Genomic DNA, 20719 nt, shown 5'->3' with positions numbered 1-20719 from the left:
CAAAAGTTGCTGTTATAGATTTAAAGTGCTTTATTCAGTGGCAAGCCCTCCCACCCCGCAGTCCCAGTGTATAGGACTGAGTTTCTTACCCCTGCTATTTATATATACTGACCATGAGATAGCTGTGTATTTCAGAGAAGATAGAATAATCTGAGGTGCAGTAATGCACTTAAATTTTTGCAGCTCGAACATATCGCAAGATATGAACAAAGGTCTTGTACAAAGGGGCATCTCTGTACGTACGTTGCACCACTTCCTTGGTGTATTAGTGTACATCAGTCTTACTGTATGGAATCTTCTCTGGGCAAAGATCTATCTACAACAGTCTACAACTGCTGATAGAGTAACAGTTGGCAGCACTGAGGGTTGCAGTACCAGAAGCTGGCACCACATGTTTTTATTTACCTTGATAATGACTAAGTATATTGATTCATATGAATATTGCTCCATCAAAACTCAGACCAGGAATGAAATTTTCATTGTGCTGACTAATAAAGATGCAAGGAAGGATACATCATTATATCCAAAAAAAACTTCCTCTCCAGACTGAACAATGTAATGGAGTATACTACTTGGAAATGTACAAAATTTAGTTGAACCTATATTGTATACATTTTTTAATAAATATTTACAAACAGGTACTGTTCCACAGTCATGGAAATAATAAAATGTAACTCCCATTTAAAGGGAAGGTAATACATTTGGTATTAAAAATTATCAGCCTGCAAGTTTGACACCTATACTGAGAAAATATTTCTAAAAATGCCTAACAGCTATCTTAGATGAGGAAAGAAACTTTGAGTTACAGGAAATCTTTCAACATAGTTTTAAGCAAGGATGTTCACAATTAACTAATCTGATTTTTTTTTTCTAAAGATGAAATCACCAAAGCCTTAGATCTAGGTTTAAGGGTTGGTGTAATCTACTTATACTTGACTAAAGCTTTTGATTCACTTTCTTACATTGTAATTTATAATGCATTAAAAGATTTACAAGTGAACTCCTATGTAACTTGATGGGTAATAATTGGTTCGCTAAGAGAACTGAGATCGTTCCAATATAGCGAATTAAATCTGAACTCATTAGAATTATATCAGGGCTACCTCAGGGTTCAGTTCTGGGCCCCAATTTATTCAGTTTGGTATTTGGCACTAAACCTATAGATAAACACTGATGGATGAAAAATATTCAGCTGATTGCAAAATGTGTTTCTTTGCAAACAGTGAAGATAATTTTGCAGTAGTTATTTTTTATGCATCTAGAGTACTGAAGCGGGTAAATAATTTGAGCTTACAGCTTTGTCAAAATAAATGTAAAGTTATGTTTTTTTGTTTGTTTGTTTGTTTTTGAAAGACCAAGAATAAAGAAATGCCTGTTTCTCTGTTGTATGTCATTATAAGTGTAGGGGATTATGATTGTAAATACATTGTTGTTCAGTTATCATGCTGATATAACTCATCATAATGCAATATGGAAACTAGGTTTTATATATAAAAGTATCACTACCAAGGATACAAAATGTTTACTAACATTAAATAAGGTTCACGTTAGAGCAATCTTAGAATATGATAATGTATTCTGTACATTTAATGCTGGGCAGCCCAAAAGTTTGGAGCAGGTCCAAAGGAGCTTTGCCAAAAAACAAAAAACTCACAAATATTCAGGGTTTGAATTATATGAATAAGTGTTGTTATTTGAACCTATATTCCTTTCATTATAGATATATTCGAGGATAGTTGCTGTTTGCTTATATTTTTTGTGATGAAATATTATAGACACTATTTAATATTGATGTTTTTGCTCATAACATATAAACATAATTTAAGATTTCTATATTCTAACAACTATAACAAAAGTTAGAAACTCATGTATAAATAATAAAATAGTTATTTGTTGGAATAAATTCCTGACTCATTGAAAATATACAATAACATTGTCATTTAAGAGACTGTTGGACACTTGGATGAGAGAGAAAGTTTTTGATGCTACTATTAGGGATAAAGTGTTCCTAGATGGTCATATGACCTGAACACTTATTTGAACTTATGAACAATTTGATAAAGCAGATTTGGAATACAAATAGGAATAAGGCAAGAGAAGCTGAGGACATCCACCCAAGAAATGGATGAATTGCATGAGAGAAGACCTGAGGCAAGCAGGCATGACTGTCAAGAAGGTAGTAAACTTTCTTTGGACAGAGAGAAGTGGCAACAGTTTACACAATAAACTTACCCCAGATAAACATAAGAGAAAGTGGGTTGATAATGATGATGATGATGATGATGATGACAGTGGTAGTGATGAGCACTACTATCCCACTCCCCAGAGACATACACATATTAGTGGATATCAGTGTATGCTACTGCTCTGAGAGCCACACATCTTAGTGGATACTATTATCTTACTACTTTGAGAGCAACACACATCAATGATACTGTTGTAATACAGTTCTGAGATCCCCAAATATCAGGAGCTCCTGCTGCCCTACTGCCAAGCAATCCACATTCTTTAATGGTACTTCTGTCATGCTCTCATGTGGTCCTCTTACATCCATGATCACTGCTGTTATATTGCCCTGTGAGCCACACTTTTAAAGGGTACTGCTATCACACTGTCGAATGATCCAAGTTCTTTTGTGGGCACTGCTGTCATGCTTCCATGTGATTCATGTATGTCCCTGATTACTGCTGTTATACTGTCCTGAAATCCACATTATTTAATGGGTACTGCTGTTATGATCCCATTTGATTCATATGCATCCATGATCACTGCTGTTATACTGTCCTGAGAGACAAAGTTTTAGGAGTGCTGATGATCACGTGTGAGCCACATAATTCCATGATCACTATTTCTATACTCTCTTTAGAGTCACATTTTGTTATGTTCACATATGAGCCAAATAATTCCATGATTACTCCTGTTATACTATCTGGGCAGCCACTTTTTTATTGGTGCTGTCATGGCCTCATGTGATCCATATATATCTATGTCCACTGTTGTTATACTGTCCTTTGAGACAGGTGTGTCACAAGTGGTGTGGAAATAACATAAAAACCTTGCACATTGCTGAATTTTTATGTGTGCTTTGTATTAGTAGTACATTTTCTGCCAGAAGAGACCTGCAGTCTACTCAAACACAGTGATGTCAGCAATGTGTCTAGCAGCTGCATACATGCATTGTAGCACTTACTATGTGATTAGAATGGAATCCTAGGCATTTTCTGTTGAATAGTTGCTATACTTTCAATGTTTCCTCCCATATCCCAAAGACATGCAGTAGGTGGATTGGACACTCTAAACTGGCCCTAGGTGTGAGTGTGAGTGTGTGCCTTCTGTGGAAGGTTGGGCACTTGGCTGGCAACCCAACACCATAAAACTCCACTGCCAGTCATGAGCGGACAGATGATCCACTGTGGTGACCCCTAACTGGGAAAAGCCGAAAGAAGAAGAAGAAGTTGCTATACTTTCAATAATGTAGGTCTGAGATAGGTTCTATCACTTGAAATGGCATGAACTACAGGCAGTGTGTTGTAGTTTAATGAAGAGGGTTTGCCCTGAGAGCTACCATTGAATGCCTAGTTTTCATTTCTTCAGCCTAGGTTTACATATTGTATGATTCCAATATACAAGCTGGATGGATGCATTAAGATTCCACATAAAAATGGAAGTTCTCAGATGTCAAAACATCTCTTCCATACTTCCATATCAGATAGGATCTCCCAATGTGATTGTGCAACATTTCCTTACAGTCCATTTATTGATTATGATATATCATGCATTACTTATGTGTTCATACCTCACTGCTGGTATTTTCCAGAATGAAGCAGTTTTGCTCAATGCTACTTCTTTCAGTCTATATAGTACTCTAAGGTTCATCCTGATTTAGCACTCACCATTGAAATTTTAAAAGTTATAATTAGCAAATTTGGTGCACATCAGGTGCAGTGTTTTTTTTTTTTCAGCTAGATTAAATTTATAGTCCTCATCTCTGTTCTATACTAAGATTCAATATATTTCCTTGCCTAGGTTTTCAAAACCTTGTTTCTTATTTGTTCTTTATACTTAGCATTACGTTCTTTCTCTCGTACTTTCTCATAAACCTGTGTCGGCATCTCTGCATGTCAAATTTTAACCTGTGAACTACCCATACACATTAAATCATTGAACTGCAGAGACAATTTCTTATTGGTCTGATGACAAGAATATGCTTGTCATATCTATCTTACACTCCTAAACAAAGTAATTACCCTAGGTGACCTGTATACTTAAATGGGTCTGTGTCATTTGATTGAGTCCCAAATGGTTAAACCCATTTGACTGAAAACTCATTAGAGAGAAAAAAGTGTAGAAGCTTATAGAAAATATGTGAAAGTGCAATTTCCTATCATAAGAGTCATTAGGGAAGTGGGTCTAGCAAAGTATGTGTGGATTGCAGTGATCAGTGTCAGGTTGTACTCCCAGATCTGTAGATTTTTGTATTTGCTCTCCAGTGCTGATTCAATGTGTGTGGTGTTTTTTTTTCCTTGGCTGTTCTCTGACCATGGAGTTAATATACAAATAAGGAAGGGGGAATGGGGGAAAACACCCAACAAAACAGGGGTAAAGGGTATCTTATCTTCTCCCCATGCAAGCCTTTTTAAGAGTATATTTGTTATTGAGATTAGCCATCTGGATGGTTGTCATTGTTGAAGTGACACCCCCACCTCATTTGTGAAAATTTGAGTAAAAAGGCTTGTTGATGGATGGATTTTTCAATCAAGCAAGTTTTCAATAAAATAGGTTAAACTCTTTGGGATTCAATCAAATGACACAGACCCTTTTAAAAAAAACTTTATGTGAAAATTAGTGCTCAGTAGCAAAGAAAATACTAATTAATGGGAAACCACCCGTGGACAGATAGCATAATATATGTTAACAGCTATTACTGTGTGCAGTTTTAAGTAAGCTGTTTGACAAGTGACTTCAGTAGTGCAGAAGAAAAGTAATTACAGAAATAAGAATGACTGTAAATTCACAACTGCTTGTTTCACATTGTACACCTTAATAGTATAGGTGAATATTCTTCAAATAAAAATATGCTCTCTGCTAATTAAATAAACTGCAGTAAGTTAATTAATAATTTTAAACTGCAACTATAAAATATGAATTAAAGCTCATACAGAAAACTGTACTGACTGCATATAAGCAAAGACTGTTTCCAAAGACTGCATCCCATCATAGTTTAAGGCAATTAGTTAAGTAATACAATGTAAACCAAAAGGAGCAAAACTAAGAAAATACAAAGCGAACTGGACGACCAGGAAAAGAAAAATTTTATTGAGCGCTTTCGTCAATTTTTAACTATGACTTCTTCAGAATAAAATCAAGTTACACACTGAGTCTTATATAACCAGTGCAATAAATCAATTAAAAAAAACTGTTAAAAGTGCATCCACTTTTAAAGGTACAGGCTCCCTTAATGCATTTTACTAGCAAGTCATGTAAATTTAGACCATAGGTGTTATATCTCTTTCTAACTATATTTTCATAACCAAGAACAAATAAAACCAATAACATTCTTGTCATGGTTGTAAAAAACATGGAATATTTAAATGCAGAAGTCTGCTTTTAATTTAAAAAAAACTGCTAAGTGAAACCATATCATTAAGCCCTGGGCTAGTGGTGGCATTGACCCTCAATTGCCATAATAGTTCTTTATACTCCAGTAAATGGTCAATAGGGCCACCCCTTTCATCTATGATGATCTGTTCAAGAACTATAAACTTGAAATAGTGACCTGGGTGAAGGTTGATATGTTTGGCTAATGGATTTGTAATGTTACATTTATCTATATCATAAATATGTTGATAAATATGGGTTCTAAAAGCATTTTTGGTTTTTCCGATATAGCACATACAAGTCTGACAAATGCTGGCATAAATTACTTTTCTACTACCACAATTGTATTTCTGAAATAATCTAACCCATCCATAACCTTTGAGTAAAACCCTGTCTCCCTCTAATATGTGCTTGCACTACCCAAATTTAGTCATTTTTCCCAGTCTACCGGTGGTACTACTAAATGGATTTCTTTCAAGGATATTCTTGATGCTGGTATCCTTTCTGTAAACCACTACGGTTTCACACTACTAAGCAACGACCATTTCCAGAAATATACATGTAGAGAAAGACATTGGGGGAATTCAATAAACCCTACACAATTCTTTTTCATGTATGCATCACCAGCAAGAACACCCACATTCACTACAGCTACTTGATTTCAACAAATACATAAAAAGAGCAAGGAATTAACTTTACTATACTATTCACACTTTGATGTGTTTTAAAGAAAAGTTGTAGTATGCTACGTTTTCAGTGCTGCTTGACTATATTAAGTTATTAGATTTTAAGTGTGTAATTTGCAATGTTAGCAAGATTTTTTACATTGTTTATGTATTGTGGTTTTAATGTTGGGTGCCCTTTAAAATTAACTTGGATTGTGTTGGCTAATTGTTCTAATTAGCTTATGGACTGCTGTATTTAAGTTCACATTACACAGTTTTTTAACTTTTGTCTGAAGAAGGAGAGATACTGTTCCCTCCGAAAGCGCTTACTCAATAAACCTGTGTCTTTGGTCCAAAGAGCTGGTTGTGATCATTCCATCATTCCTTGCTATTTCTGTGTTTTACTCAACAAATACATATCAATAACTGTACAGCTGGTGTAATGTGTTATGTTGTGTGCCCACTCATTGCCTGGGTAAATTTTCTTTTGCTACAGGCCAATCCATCCACATGCAAACATACTCATATGCCCAACACAGGCTGTTGACACATAGCTAGGCTACAAACAGTTGTTTCACTGTTAGGCTAGCTGCAGTTAACAGTAGCAAGCTGTGTGATTATGCTAGCCTACCAACCCGTTAAATACAGGTCTTCTTTATTTCTCTATGATAACATCACCTGCAGTCATTTTAAAATATCACACTTAAGCTGTGGCATGTGCAATAAGTGCTGTGATCTGTTGTGTATAACAATAGATAGGTAGGGGTTCTAATCCCACTCAAGCCCAACTGGTCTGTGTGAAATGTAAATTTAAAACTGCATTGGGTCTGCACTTTTCTGGCTTTTTCATGTGATGTAGACCCCCAAATGTTCTCCTCCACAAGGCTTGCTGATGTCATTTACAATAAGAGTACCTAAAGCCATGTCAAAGTCAGACTTAAGCCACTTGCTGTGTGTGTGCTGTCCATTGTTATGTACACCTAAATCGGTAGTGGTCTAACTGCATCCATGTTGGTGTGTGTGGATGTTTTACATCAGCTTATGGTATATCATAGCATCATTGGAATGTAGTAGACTAATGGTCTTAGGGCCCTCATATGCCTAGCCACCTTTTACCCTTAGTAACACATTCAAGACCTAGAGAAGCCAGTTATGACATGCTTTCAGTGATACAAGGTAGTGGACAGGTGATAGGTATGTCATGGTGTACATGTGATTTGGACAGGGGAGTAAGGCTTTTGCAGACCCAGTCAGCCAAAAGATGAGATATGTCTACAGCAGCAGTATATGTGGTACCATGAAGTACAAGTTTGGCATTAAAGTAAACCTTTCCTTTTAGGTTACATATGTAAGCATAGCATGCCTTGTGGTTGTATTTTGTGGGGGAGGCTATTTTGGAGCAATACATTGTTTTGGGGGAATTCACAACAACTCTTGTTTGCTTGTTCATGCAGATGAGGTAGTGTTTCCATTTCAGGGGGCTCCCTCCCTCCTACTCTTAAAGATCAATGTCTCCCTCTTATTGTAAAGTCTGTTAATGTCAGTCATCCACCAGGCAATTTTGCTCTTCCATAATGAGCTTGTGTTGCACCTATCAGATACAGCCTATTCAATGCAGTTATACAAGTGTTTGTATAAAGCATTGGTGTACAGATCAGCATAGTCGCTAGTTCTTCTGAGGGGAGACATACAGTGAAGCTATTGATACCATCTCGTAAGAGGTTATAATCTGCTTTGGTGAAGTTTATCACAATGTTTTCCACAAGGGGGGGTGTCAGGTATGATATATACTGTGAATGAGATCGATTAGTTGTCATATCTCACCAGGGAGGAGCACATAGTGGAGGTGCTACAGTGGTCCTCCATATCGGTAAGCACCCCATCCAGTATGTAGGCTCCCCTTGTGGAGGTGTCAATCAGCTGGTCCAGGACATTGTGGTTAGTAACTTTAAAAGTACAAACACAGTTGCAAGTGAAACCCTTGCACGGCCAAACGAAGCAAAAATCCAGAAGAAACAAGCCAGCAAGTGCGGAAAGTGCAATTCCAAAAAGTTTATTTAAACATCAGGGAAAAAAATCCCCTGAATATAACAATAGTCATGAATCCAAACCGGTATCAGCTTAACAGAGCCTTCTTCAGTGGATAACAAAAATACAAAAAGTTCACCACCCAGTATCTATATATAAATAGCTGGGTAAATAATCTGAGAACCAATCACAACAGACATTTAATTAAAGTTGGTCATTAAGACCAGGTAGAAATAAAGCTCCAAGTTTGACAATCCATTTCTTTTCTTTAAAATTCAATATGTCATGCCAACCTTTTTTATTTTTACAAACACCTCTAATGTGATCAATAATGACAAACTTAAACGAAGCTGTAGTATGTTACAGACATAGGGATCCAGGGATTATCTTCAGATTTAGATGATTTATCTGGTTTTGGTTTGGGGGCTTGCAGTTCCCAACATATAGTGGACACTAATGATATTGATTTGAATACTGAATGTGATATGTTTTTTACTAGACTAAACAAAAATATGAAGATGGTCCGGACCAATGTTTGGCATTTACATCTTTTCAAGGCGTATCAGCGGAAAAAGATTACCCCACGGGGACTTAGGGTCAAGGTACAACCCTTGGTATCCAATATTGATGATAAATTGATTGAGGATTGGGGTCATATTCAACAACTTGCATCCTCCAAATTTGTTGATGCCCTGGCCGATTTTTATGAACGCAAGGTCCAAACAGGGGTCAAAGATCTAGAAGTCATCTGTTCTGAGTCTAACAAATTTGAAACTTGTGATTTGTTTTCGACACAAGTTAAAAAACTAACCACTGACTTATCCAAATTAGAGTCTAGTTTAAAAGAAAGAAAGCTTAAAAATTTTTTTAGGGATGTAGGTGATTATGAGAGAGGGAAACCGTTTGATACTTCCAAGAATGTGTCCTTTAGATTACCCAGTGATAGTAAGGAGAATTACAAGAGGTTTTCCACCCCTAAAAGAAAGAGACCTAAATCAATTCTAAAGAAAAACTTGGACTCTTCTAGTTTCACCTCTGGGGAAGATACTTCTTCCAACACAGAAGATGAATTGGAAGCGAATCAATTTGATGTTTCACCTCAGGCCAAAAGAATTAATCCCCCTCACCCTTTGGGTTTAGACACAGATGAGGGGGGAGGAAACACAAAAAAGACAGGTCCAAACAGGATCTGCAGTCCCTTTTGAAAATGATGACAGAACACTGACTAGCCATTGTAATGTGCATAATATTTCTTCTGTGGAGTTAACCAATACACAAATTAAGTTATTTAATAAAGGCTTAAACTTTGTTCCGGGTTTTTTTGTTCCTGAAGTTTCTTTAGCCCAGGATGTGGCTAATTTTTGTCGATTGTTAAATCTTAAGTTGTTTTATTTGGATAATGATGGTGATACATCTCATGAATTTAGGTTTAAGAAATCCACCTTTAATCCACCTATGACACATCTGGTAGGTGTTTTTCTTAAAAATGTGCTAAAGGATTTACATTGTAACCTTAGGGATTTTCCTATTTCATATAATAATTTGTCCAGGGATGAACTACTTAGTCTTGAAGAACTTGTTAATAATAAGAACTTGGTTATTACTCAAGCGGATAAAGGTGGGGCTGTGGTGATTTTGGATAAGGCCACTTATAATACAGAGGCTATGAGACAATTGGGTGATAAAGAATATTATATGTGTATGGCGTTGGATCCATCACGTCACTTTCAACAGCAGATTGAACAGTTTTTGTTTAAAGCTATGGAGGAGGGTATTATTACACAGACTACTAAGGAACAACTTATGGTTCCATCTCCCACTAAACAATACTTTTATATGTTGCCCAAGATACACAAACAGGCCATGAATCCACCAGGTCGACCCATTGTTGCTGGACAAGGGTCCCTTACTGAACCACTATCGGAGTATTTGACATACTATCTTAAACCACTACTACCCTACATTAGAGCTAGAATTCAAGACACTACTCAGTTCTTGGACATACTCAATGACACACAGCATGAATCCAACTGGTTACTATGTACTCTGGACATTACTTCTCTGTACACCAATATTCCACATTGGGCGGGTCTACAAGCTTTGGACTACTGGTTGGTTAGATCTGGGCTGTATAAACCCGGATTTAATACCTTTTTGGTATGTTTAATGGAATACGTGTTAACCAGTAATGTTTTTTATTATCAGAATCTATGCTTCTGGCAAAAGAAAGGGACCGCGATGGGTGCATCTTTTGCACCCATCTATGCGGATCTCTTTATGGCATATATAGAGGAGATTGTGATTTATGACCCTAATCACAATATTTATATGTGTGAGATGGACATCTGGCGTCGGTATCTGGATGATTGTTGGTTGGTGTGGAAGGCAGATGAAAATTATCTTAAAGAGTTTTTGGATTATCTTAACGATAATATATGGGGAATTGAATTCAAGTTGACTTTCAATAGATCAAAAATTGTTTTTTTGGACGTGGAGATCAACAGGAACATGGACAACACCTTGTCCACCACTATATTTAGAAAATTTCCGGAATTCAATTCCCTATTACATGCTTCCAGCTTCCACCCACAACATATCATCCAGAATATACCGAAATCTCAGTTTTTAAGGGCCAGAAGAATTTGTTCCAACCAACAGTCCTATACTAAGTCTCGGGATGACCTTGCCCATAGATTTTTAGAGAGGGGTTATCGTCCAGGTACTGTAAATTTGGCAAAAAGGTGGGCTTCTAACCTGAATAGGCAGGATTTACTGCAGTACAAAGACAAGAAGAAGGATGTAACCCAACAACCTATAAGATTGGTTACTACTTATGGACGAAATTCAAAAGGCTTTATGAATATTATTCAGAGACATTGGAATGTCTTGATGGCAGAAGAAAAACTTCATCCTTTTCTTAGGGATAGATGTTATTTTTCATTCAGAAGGGGACGTACAATAGGTTCTAGGCTCAGCCATTATAAGAGACCTCTTTTTGATTCTGCAATTTCCACTCAAACATCTCTCAGAGGGGGACCAGTAATAGGATGTATACCATGTGGCCACTGTTCATATTGTGTCCGTGTTTTACATACCCAGGAATTTACTAGTAAAAATACCTCTATGATTTTTGACATTAAATTTTGGGCAAATTGCAGTACGGAGTGGGTCATCTATTTGGTGACCTGCACATGCTCTGCTTTTTATGTAGGGCAGACTTCTAGACCCTTTCGCCTCAGAATCTGTGAACATCTTAGTGATATTAAGAATTTACGACCTAACAATGCTCTATATAAACACAGTCTGAAACATACTACAGCTTCGTTTAAGTTTGTCATTATTGATCACATTAGAGGTGTTTGTAAAAATAAAAAAGGTTGGCATGACATAATGAATTTTAAAGAAAAGAAATGGATTGTCAAACTTGGAGCTTTATTTCCACCTGGTCTTAATGACCAACTTTAATTAAATGTCTGTTGTGATTGGTTCTCAGATTATTTACCCAGCTATTTATATATAGAAACTGGGTGGTGAACTTTTTGTATTTTTGTTATTCACTGAAGAAGGCTCTGTTAAGCCGAAACCGGTTTGGATTCATGACTATTGTTATATTCAGGGGATTTTTTTCCCTGATGTTTAAATAAACTTTTTGGAATTGCACTTTCCGCACTTGCTGGCTTGTTTCTTCTGGTTAGTAACTTTAGGAATATTTGTACAAGTGAGTTTCAGCATGACTAATATACCAAGTTGGTGGGTACTTAACATCACCCAAAATAATGGTGTACGGATGTATCTTGATAGACTCAAATTGGTGCAAATAAGCAGAGTGGGTGTCCTGATTCATGAAGGGGCACCTGTAACTGGCAATTACTTGAATAGGTTCCTATAAAAAGGCCATACCACCTGAGTTGTCTCCATGGAATCATATTGTGTAACCAATCTGGATGTGTATATACCCATAATGAAAATTGATACACCAACTCCATTACTTTGCATGCCATCAGTCTGTCATCCGCACATGTGGAAGGATCTGTAGACTGCTTTGGCTGTGCTGCCGTCCCAGGTGTCTGTGACTGCACAAATATGTGCATCTACCAGGGTGAGGTCCACTTCCAGTGAGTGGGGTCTTGTATTGACTCTCCTAGCATGTAGCAACATAACTTTGAGGTTGTTTGTAGATGGGCTTTTTACAATAGAATATTATCCCTGGAACATCACCTAAAACGGGCACTATGGGGATGGTGAGAGCCTTACCCAGTAGCCAAAATTGCATGGATGACAGACGAAGACCATCTCTGACAACGCATCAAGGTCTGTTGATCATGTCACACCAGGGTGACAGATAGTGGACCACCTTCAAATGACAGCAGATGCTAAGCTAATTATTGACATCAATCATGTTATTTATGTATGTAGACATCATCGCAGTTTCTTCATACATTCCTAAGAGTTACATCTCAAGTTGTTCACACAAACAGGAACTATGACATAGTCATAACAGTACCCGTTGTTGACAGACTTGAGTGCATGTGTGATATTGCATAACAGGGCATCTCACATACAGCTAGCCGTGACCTTCCCCTTATGTAGCCTGGTGAGTCAGACATCAAAGTGTCTCATAATGTAATCACATATGAGTAATATGTGTGATCTACTGTCTTGCCTTAAGGGCTTGAATGGTGCTACAGTAGTGTGTGAGTTATTATGTGTACTTGTGAGGTGTCTGGTGTGCAAGTTTGTCTCTGTTAAGGAGCTTCACATATGTAGGTATGTGTGATGTGTGTTTGGGTGGAGACTGAGGTGAGGTGTGCATGTTAGCAACTTTTTCATTGTCATATTTATCATATGTTTGCAATGAAGATGTGGATGTCCCTGCATGCACAGGACACTTGGTCATCATTGTAGTCATTACTTTGACATTGCACATCTACAATGCCTGTCAAACAACCATATAGCAAATGGATGAGTTGTGCAATAATGTGGACCCAGTCTTGTGTTCTGGAAACATAAATGTACAGTATCACATAAGTAGGACTTGTGGTAGGAACAGCTACATTTCCCAAAGGTGGCCACTCCTCTGCAGCAGACCTCACATCCATGTCCTGCAGATCATCACTAGGATACTGTTGAAGGGCAAACTGCATGACTTGATATAATACCACCACTTAACATGGATAACCTCTGCTGTGAAGTTTGCCACATTAACCTTGGACATCTATGTCACCTGACATACCTTATATTGGATGCTACAGCTGTGCTCCTAATCATCAACAGATCAGTACCCAGTCACCTCCTACGAGGTTCATAACCCAAATCATAATAAATGCAAAACTCAAATGACTGGTCTGGTTGCTAATCAAGGCATCTACCCTTGAAAAGGCTTAAACAAGCCTACATATGCTTGCATCATCTGAGACAAGTGTGTGGAACAACAAACAGACTGTGGCTTCTTTCATATCTTGAGCTTGGTGCTAATGTTTTGCTTCTGGTGAGAGACACAGAATAGGAGCTTTTTTTCCCAGTAGAGAGATGCCATGGTGAGACTAGCAATAGTAATAGCCAGGCAGCAGCAATTCAGGCTACTCTCCTCTTTTCATCAGTTGTCACAAGATAATTCTTTGTTTTCAATAGGCACTGTTTGATTAGTGTCTGACTTCAGAATACCTGCCTAAATACTACATCCTTAAGTTTACAGGGTGTACATATTAGTTTTCCCTACAGTGTTTGGCAGTGCTCTTTACAAACTCAGACGTCTTGGGTTACATTTATCTTGGAAACCATGATGGAAATAACTTCAATAAGGAGTTGCATACATAACCTTCCAGGACCTCTGGATTTAGTATTTCACTGTAGCCACCAAACAGACATTGTGCTTCATGAATGGAGAACATCAACAGTCATCCCTCTGCACAAAGGAGGCCCATCTACAGACAGTGGTAGATGATCAGTAGAGATGAAGTACACCCACAGACACTGGATGAGACACACTTTAGTTTAGTCATGGGCAGATGATGGCAACCCTACTTGGTGAACCTATTTGATAAGGTTATCAAATCAATTGATAAGGGAAACATGAGTCACTCCACCAACCATGACCTGACAAGGCATTTCATTGCTGACAAACCTAAGTGGTTAGGTAGAAACCAGTCTGTTAGCTGGTGGAGTGCCAAGTGGATCCATGACATTAGCAATGAGGAGTCCCTCTCTACAATGAGGCCAGTCACCGGTGGACATCCTCACAAACTGCTCCTCACACTGCTCCTTTTAGGCCATGACTTATCTGCAGGTGCACCCACTGTCAGTGGTATGTGGCTGACTAAATTTGCTGATGATTACAAATGAGGAGCTGTCATTGCATCCCACACTGATGCAAATGTTATCCAGGAAGGATTGTCATAGACATACAGTTGCTGTCAGAGCCATGGGCCAACAGTAAATGCCAATAATTGCATAATACTATCCTTTGGGGAGTGATCCAGCCATTGTAACTATTGCATTGACAGCAAACTGCCTACAGCTGATCCAGTAGTCAGGGACTTATAAACACATTGATAGTGAGCTAGCCTTTGACTGAAATGTGTCAGTAATATTGGGTAAAGCATTCCATGCAGCGCAAACTGTAAACCAAGGTAGGGCAGGTAAATCCAAGGAAGTCATTGTTCCACTGTATTCAGCACTCATCAGACCTATCAGACAGTGCAATGCCACCTTTGCCATGTGACCAACCAGGCATATCCATCAACAGTAGCAGCCACAGACTTCCCAGTAAACCACTAGGCAGTGTATGTAACATGTATGGAGACTGTGTTAAGGCCCTATCCATGTATTCTGTCTCCAACATGCTTTAGAGGGGAGGTTTATGGCTGCCATACAGGGTGGTTTCAGACCCCACTGTGGACCTCCTGCATATCCACAAAACAGCAACCACCAGAATTACCTGTTCTCCAGACCTACATCTTGCCTGTGTTATAAATAAGACATGCTGGAGGGACAAGTATATAACCCAGAGTCTACACCCTATATGGAACAGGCTCCCCATCCATGCAAAGTAGAGTTCCATCCTAATGCAAATCAAGTGCAAGTTACACATTTGCATGGGGAACAGGACAATCACCCATGGTTTAGTACCAATGTCTGGAATGGACACAGATAAAGTGGAGATTGTTCATATCCCACACCCTGGCCTGTAGATGTTGCAGCACCCAAAACTCTGCTTACACTCTTCCAAGGTATCAGCCATTGTCACAGTTTAGGGATACATGGCTAGGCTTCAAGAAGCCCTTGCTTTTGTTTGCCTATTAATCACATATGAACCCAGGTTCCAATGACCCTATAGTTACTTACCTTTCTGTTGACATTCTCATCTGTGCTGACATACAATCCTGTGTTCTGATATTGATTGTTTGATTGTACATGTGTAGGCATAGCTGTGTCCTACAGAATCCTGAAAGAGAATTGTAAACATTTCCAGGAGACACCTTTTGTTTTGTGATCACAAAGCCATTTCTACAGCTTCCGATGTAATGTAATCACATGATATGAATCTAAGCTCATTATAAATGGTATTGTGCAATATCTGTAAATGAGCAGTACAAGTAGCATGCAAAAAGACCCAATGGATGATAGGTCATAGTGATGTAGATAGTCACCCTGTGCATCAGACACATAGCTTTATTTCCCTGCATTCATGAGAAAGATGACAAGGATGCGGCACAGGTATCATCACTTGCACAGGGTCTTGTGGGGTGGTGCAGGAGGCCTAGGCTAACCCAATAGGTTGACATACACATGTGTGAGTCAGGAAGGTAAGCAGGCAAGACAGAGCATGGAGATGTGGTGTGTGTGTCTGTAGGTGACCTGATTTTGACAGTGGTGTGTGAGTGTGTGCATGAACACAGCCAGTCTCAGTGCTAGTCTTATGTGTCTGTAGGCTGGAAACCTATGAGCCATGCATGGTAGATCTGACAGTTTATTGTCTCTGCCACCAAACATATGAACTGGCTCTGCTCGGAGTTGCACTGGCACCTCCATGCCCAAGGTCAGATGATGTGCTACTACCTGAGGGTGACTGCTGTCTGCTGGAAACATGTCTTCCACAGGAATGCCCAGGACCATGAGCCCATGGTCTGCCAAATCTAGGTGTGAACAGCACACTCCCCTCTGGAGAACTGGATGTACTGCTGCTATGGCAGCGTGATTGTGCACTGCTGCATTGACTCTCAGCAGATGTGGGTGCTGACTTACATGCATAAGTCTGATGCTCAACTCCAACCAGACATTCCATCACAGACACTGTGCATTCCAAGACTGATACTGTGTAGTCTGTCTGGGACCAACATCTTTCTACTGTGTCAGTCAACCATTCCAGGGTATCAGCAACACAGTGGAGGCAGTCACTGATGTCAAACTGTGCTGCATCTATAACCTTGAGAATTCTGCAGGGGTACATTTTAAAATATGCCTGTGCCTCCTTGATGGCCCTAAATATTCATCAAGTGACATGTGATGACACACCTGCAACATGTGATGGAGGGACAGCAGGCCTCCTATGAGCACCCATCCCTATCAATCCACCTTGGTCTAACCTCGCCAACTGTTTGGCTATGGCCAGTGTCAACACTCCTTGCAACCTCAGTAGCCACACTGTCCTGTTCAATGTCCCCACCCTCTGACTGTCCAATATCTGTGGCCACAGGGGACTGGGTATGCATAGGCATACTGGTTGTGTACGGTGACAATGAGGACAGACGAGGGATGTCAAACTCTATGTCAGATTCAATCTCTGCATCCCTCAGCTGTGCTTCACTTTGGCCACCATCTTCATCAGAGTCTGAAGAGAGTCTGACATCAGATTGTGAAGGGGTCAGCCCCCATGGTTACCTGTGGAAAAAAAGAGAACAGGATTACATTAATACTCTAACAACTATGCTATGCATTACTATGTTGCAATATATGTTATGATGTATACACTGCTGTCAGTATCACAAACTTGTCTAACCTCCAAGCTCTAACAGTAGAACAGGAGGGCATTATAGTCTAACCCAAATCAGTATGTAGCAGCAAATAAAAGCTCTTTAAAGAAGAATCTCATGATCAATACCTAAATGATGTCCAACATGGACATTTTGAAAAAACACTTGCACAGCTGACACATCTGACAATCTATACTGTCCTGGCAAAACTTGCAAATCTATCAATGTGGACACCCCTACAGGGCATAGGTATGAGTGTAAGCTGTGTACAGTCAGACTCTATCTCTACAGTTGGAAATCAGGTAGATAGTACATCAATCCAGCCATCAGGCCTGGAAAGACAGTTTAGCATATACATTTCACTAAATATACATGTGTAACAAAACAGTGTTGGTTTACCAGGAGAAGAACCATGGCCTCATCCAATTCCCGATATTCCAGGAAAGATTTGAGGGAGAGGTAATGTAAACAACTTCACATGTTACAGTATAACAAGATATACATCAACATATCTGACATTTACAGTAGCTACTATGTGAAATGGTATGTTGGTCACAGTCTGGCCTGAGACTCAAACTGCAACTAACCTCTTTCCCCCCCAAAATAAAACCTTGACACACACGTAAAACTATGTACACAATGACACACTGAATGCTACATTATTCCAGTGATGATACTATTAAGCATACCTGGATGGTCCCCTGTAAAGCAGTGGCACCCACATCCACGACTTACTGTGTGATGGATGCCAGGGAGCTGTCTTGCGAACCTAGGTTCGCCAGTAATTCTCAGTGGCCAACAATGGTTGTTCTGCAGCAGGCCCTCCACCATTTACACCATGATCCCTGGCCACTTTGCTGCTCTTTCATGGATCATATTAGTGTCACAGTGTCATACCTGCTCATATGTCCTGCTCTGCTGACCAACCGCATTAACATTCTGGTCCAATCAGCCCACAGTGCAGCACTGTCCTGTCTGTTGAGCCTTCCCATGGACAATAGGATCTCATAATGCTGCCGCAAGGCCTCTACAATTATGTCATTCTCAGGCTCAGTGAAAGGGGCTCTTCAACGCCTATGCATTATTACTGCTCTACAACAAAAACAGAACACATGTCAGGATCAAATAAGTGGGGGTTCAGAAGGTATAAATACAGCTATACATGACAGCTGTTAGTATTCACTGTTTGATTACACATCTAAAATTTAAATGTGTGCCCTACCATATGTCTCAACCTCTTAGAGCAGGAAATTGGACAAATCCATAAATAAAATTGATATGAAGGCCAGAAAATAGGGAACATTTCTATCTGCTGGTGTTACAAACTTACACAGTTGATGGGATAACAGGTTGTGCATGACCATGAAAAGTCTGCAGGGTATGAAGTCTGCAAATCAGATATCCTTAATTATTGTCTAACTGCAATCTTTAATGATTTGCAACTAGTTTGCTAGAATTTTATGAAACATGGATCAAAAATATGAAGCAAAACTTGGGACAATCTGCTAACATATGTACAGTTGAGAGGTATGTCCAAAACATACAAAGGTTGTAGGCACAAGTGATAGAGTAGGAGTAGTCAAATATTCCTGTTTGTGGCATGACAGATACAGATGTATGATAAGACAGCCAAAACAGGAGTCGAATGTAGTGTGTTCCATAGCAGTAAACCCCACCCCTCAAATTCTATACAACCAACAGTGCCAAAAAATAGCGGTGTTATCCAGGAAACCTGTGTCCCTATTTAACACATAGCATGCTACGCTTGCTGTTCTGTAGTTCCTCTGTAGGTGTAACACATGTGGACAACAATGACATCTTATCAGTTCTACAACAGGCTTACTGACATAATCCCATTCCCCATAACTATATTCCACCATAAGCATAATATTGGTGATAAAATGATTGCATACCTGCTGGAGTACAATACACTTCTTTGGAAAGAAGCTGATATATATATATATATATATATATATATATATATATATATATATATATATATATATATATATATATATATATATATCTGAAACATTTAAGGCCCTAGCAGAATCCCACTGTAACAGTAGCTGTCATGTCCTACCAACCCCACAAATTTCCACAAACACACAGGATAATACATCCCACACACCCAGTATCAACCAAATCCTTTCTAAAACTCCTCCACAAGCTTAAATCTACCACCCAGGCCACGTATAATTTACCTAAAGAATTCCTACAGCTAGCTGCAGAGGCTATAGCCTGTCCTGTCACTATTCTAATTAATAGCCTATTCTGTCACTATTCTAAAAGCTCAATATCAGAGTGTAAGGTACCTACTATATGGAAGATCTCCCACATACTACCACTGCACAAGGGTGGCAACTCCCTAGAACTCAGTAACTACCAACCAATTGGTATTCTACCATCCTTATCAAAAATACTAGAAAGAGTCGTTCACATCCACCTAATGCACTACCTTCTAAAAAACAATCTCCTAACTAAATATCAGCACGGCTTTAGACCTTTCCACAGGACCACCCCAGCTCTAATGTCCTTTTCCAACTCAGTCAACCACAGCAGAAACAATGGACAACTAGTTCTCTGCCATTTTTTAGATCTGTCCAAAGCCTTCAATATGGTCATCTATAACAGACTCCTTAAAACACTATCCTCCCTAAACATCACCACCCCCTCTATCACATGGTTTAAAAGCTACCTATCAGAATGCCAACAAGCAGTAAAATTGCAGAGCCAACTGTCCCCTCTCCTACCAGTATCATTTGGACTCCCGTAAGGCTCCATATTGGGCCCACTGCTCTTCTCTCTATTCACCAACCAGCTCTTATCCTCCATATCCAATTCCTCAGTAGTACAATACGCTGATGACACCACCCTCATATGTAAAGCCCAGACATTAGCAGACCTTCACTCCATAACCCAACACTGCTTCTCAGCTGAGACCTGGTTCTCTAATGCCCAGTTTATCCTAAATCCAAATAAAACAAAACTTCTTCTTTTCAGTCCCTGTGAATCCCCTCCCCATGTGATAACGTTACCATAATGTCAAAAAAACTAAAACATTATCACCCCTACCTCTACACCAAGCTGTTAGGTGTAGAAATAGTTAACAACCTAAAATTTGACATTCATATAGCCCAAACTATAAAGAAGTTTCACAAAAAAACTTGGTCTCCTATACCAGAACAAGTAATTCCTCACTAAACACACCAAAATCACTATTTCCAGGACACATATATTGTCTAACCTCCTCTATGCATCCCCAATTCTAACCAACCTCTGTAAAACTGACATACATAAATTAGAATCTTGTTACCACAAGATTGCTAGATTTGCCACTGAGACCCTATATAAGACCCATCACTGTGTAGCTCTCTAACAACTAAATTAGTTAGAAATGCCTCAGCTACTGAAACTTAATCATCTTTAGCACACAAACTACATTATTACCCAGCT

The sequence above is a fragment of the Protopterus annectens genome, chromosome 11.part0 (genome assembly GCF_019279795.1).
Source record: "Protopterus annectens isolate FY-2018-M chromosome 11.part0, PAN1.0, whole genome shotgun sequence".
Classification (NCBI taxonomy): Eukaryota; Metazoa; Chordata; order Ceratodontiformes; family Protopteridae; genus Protopterus; species Protopterus annectens.
Note: the sequence above shows the minus strand (reverse complement) of the source record.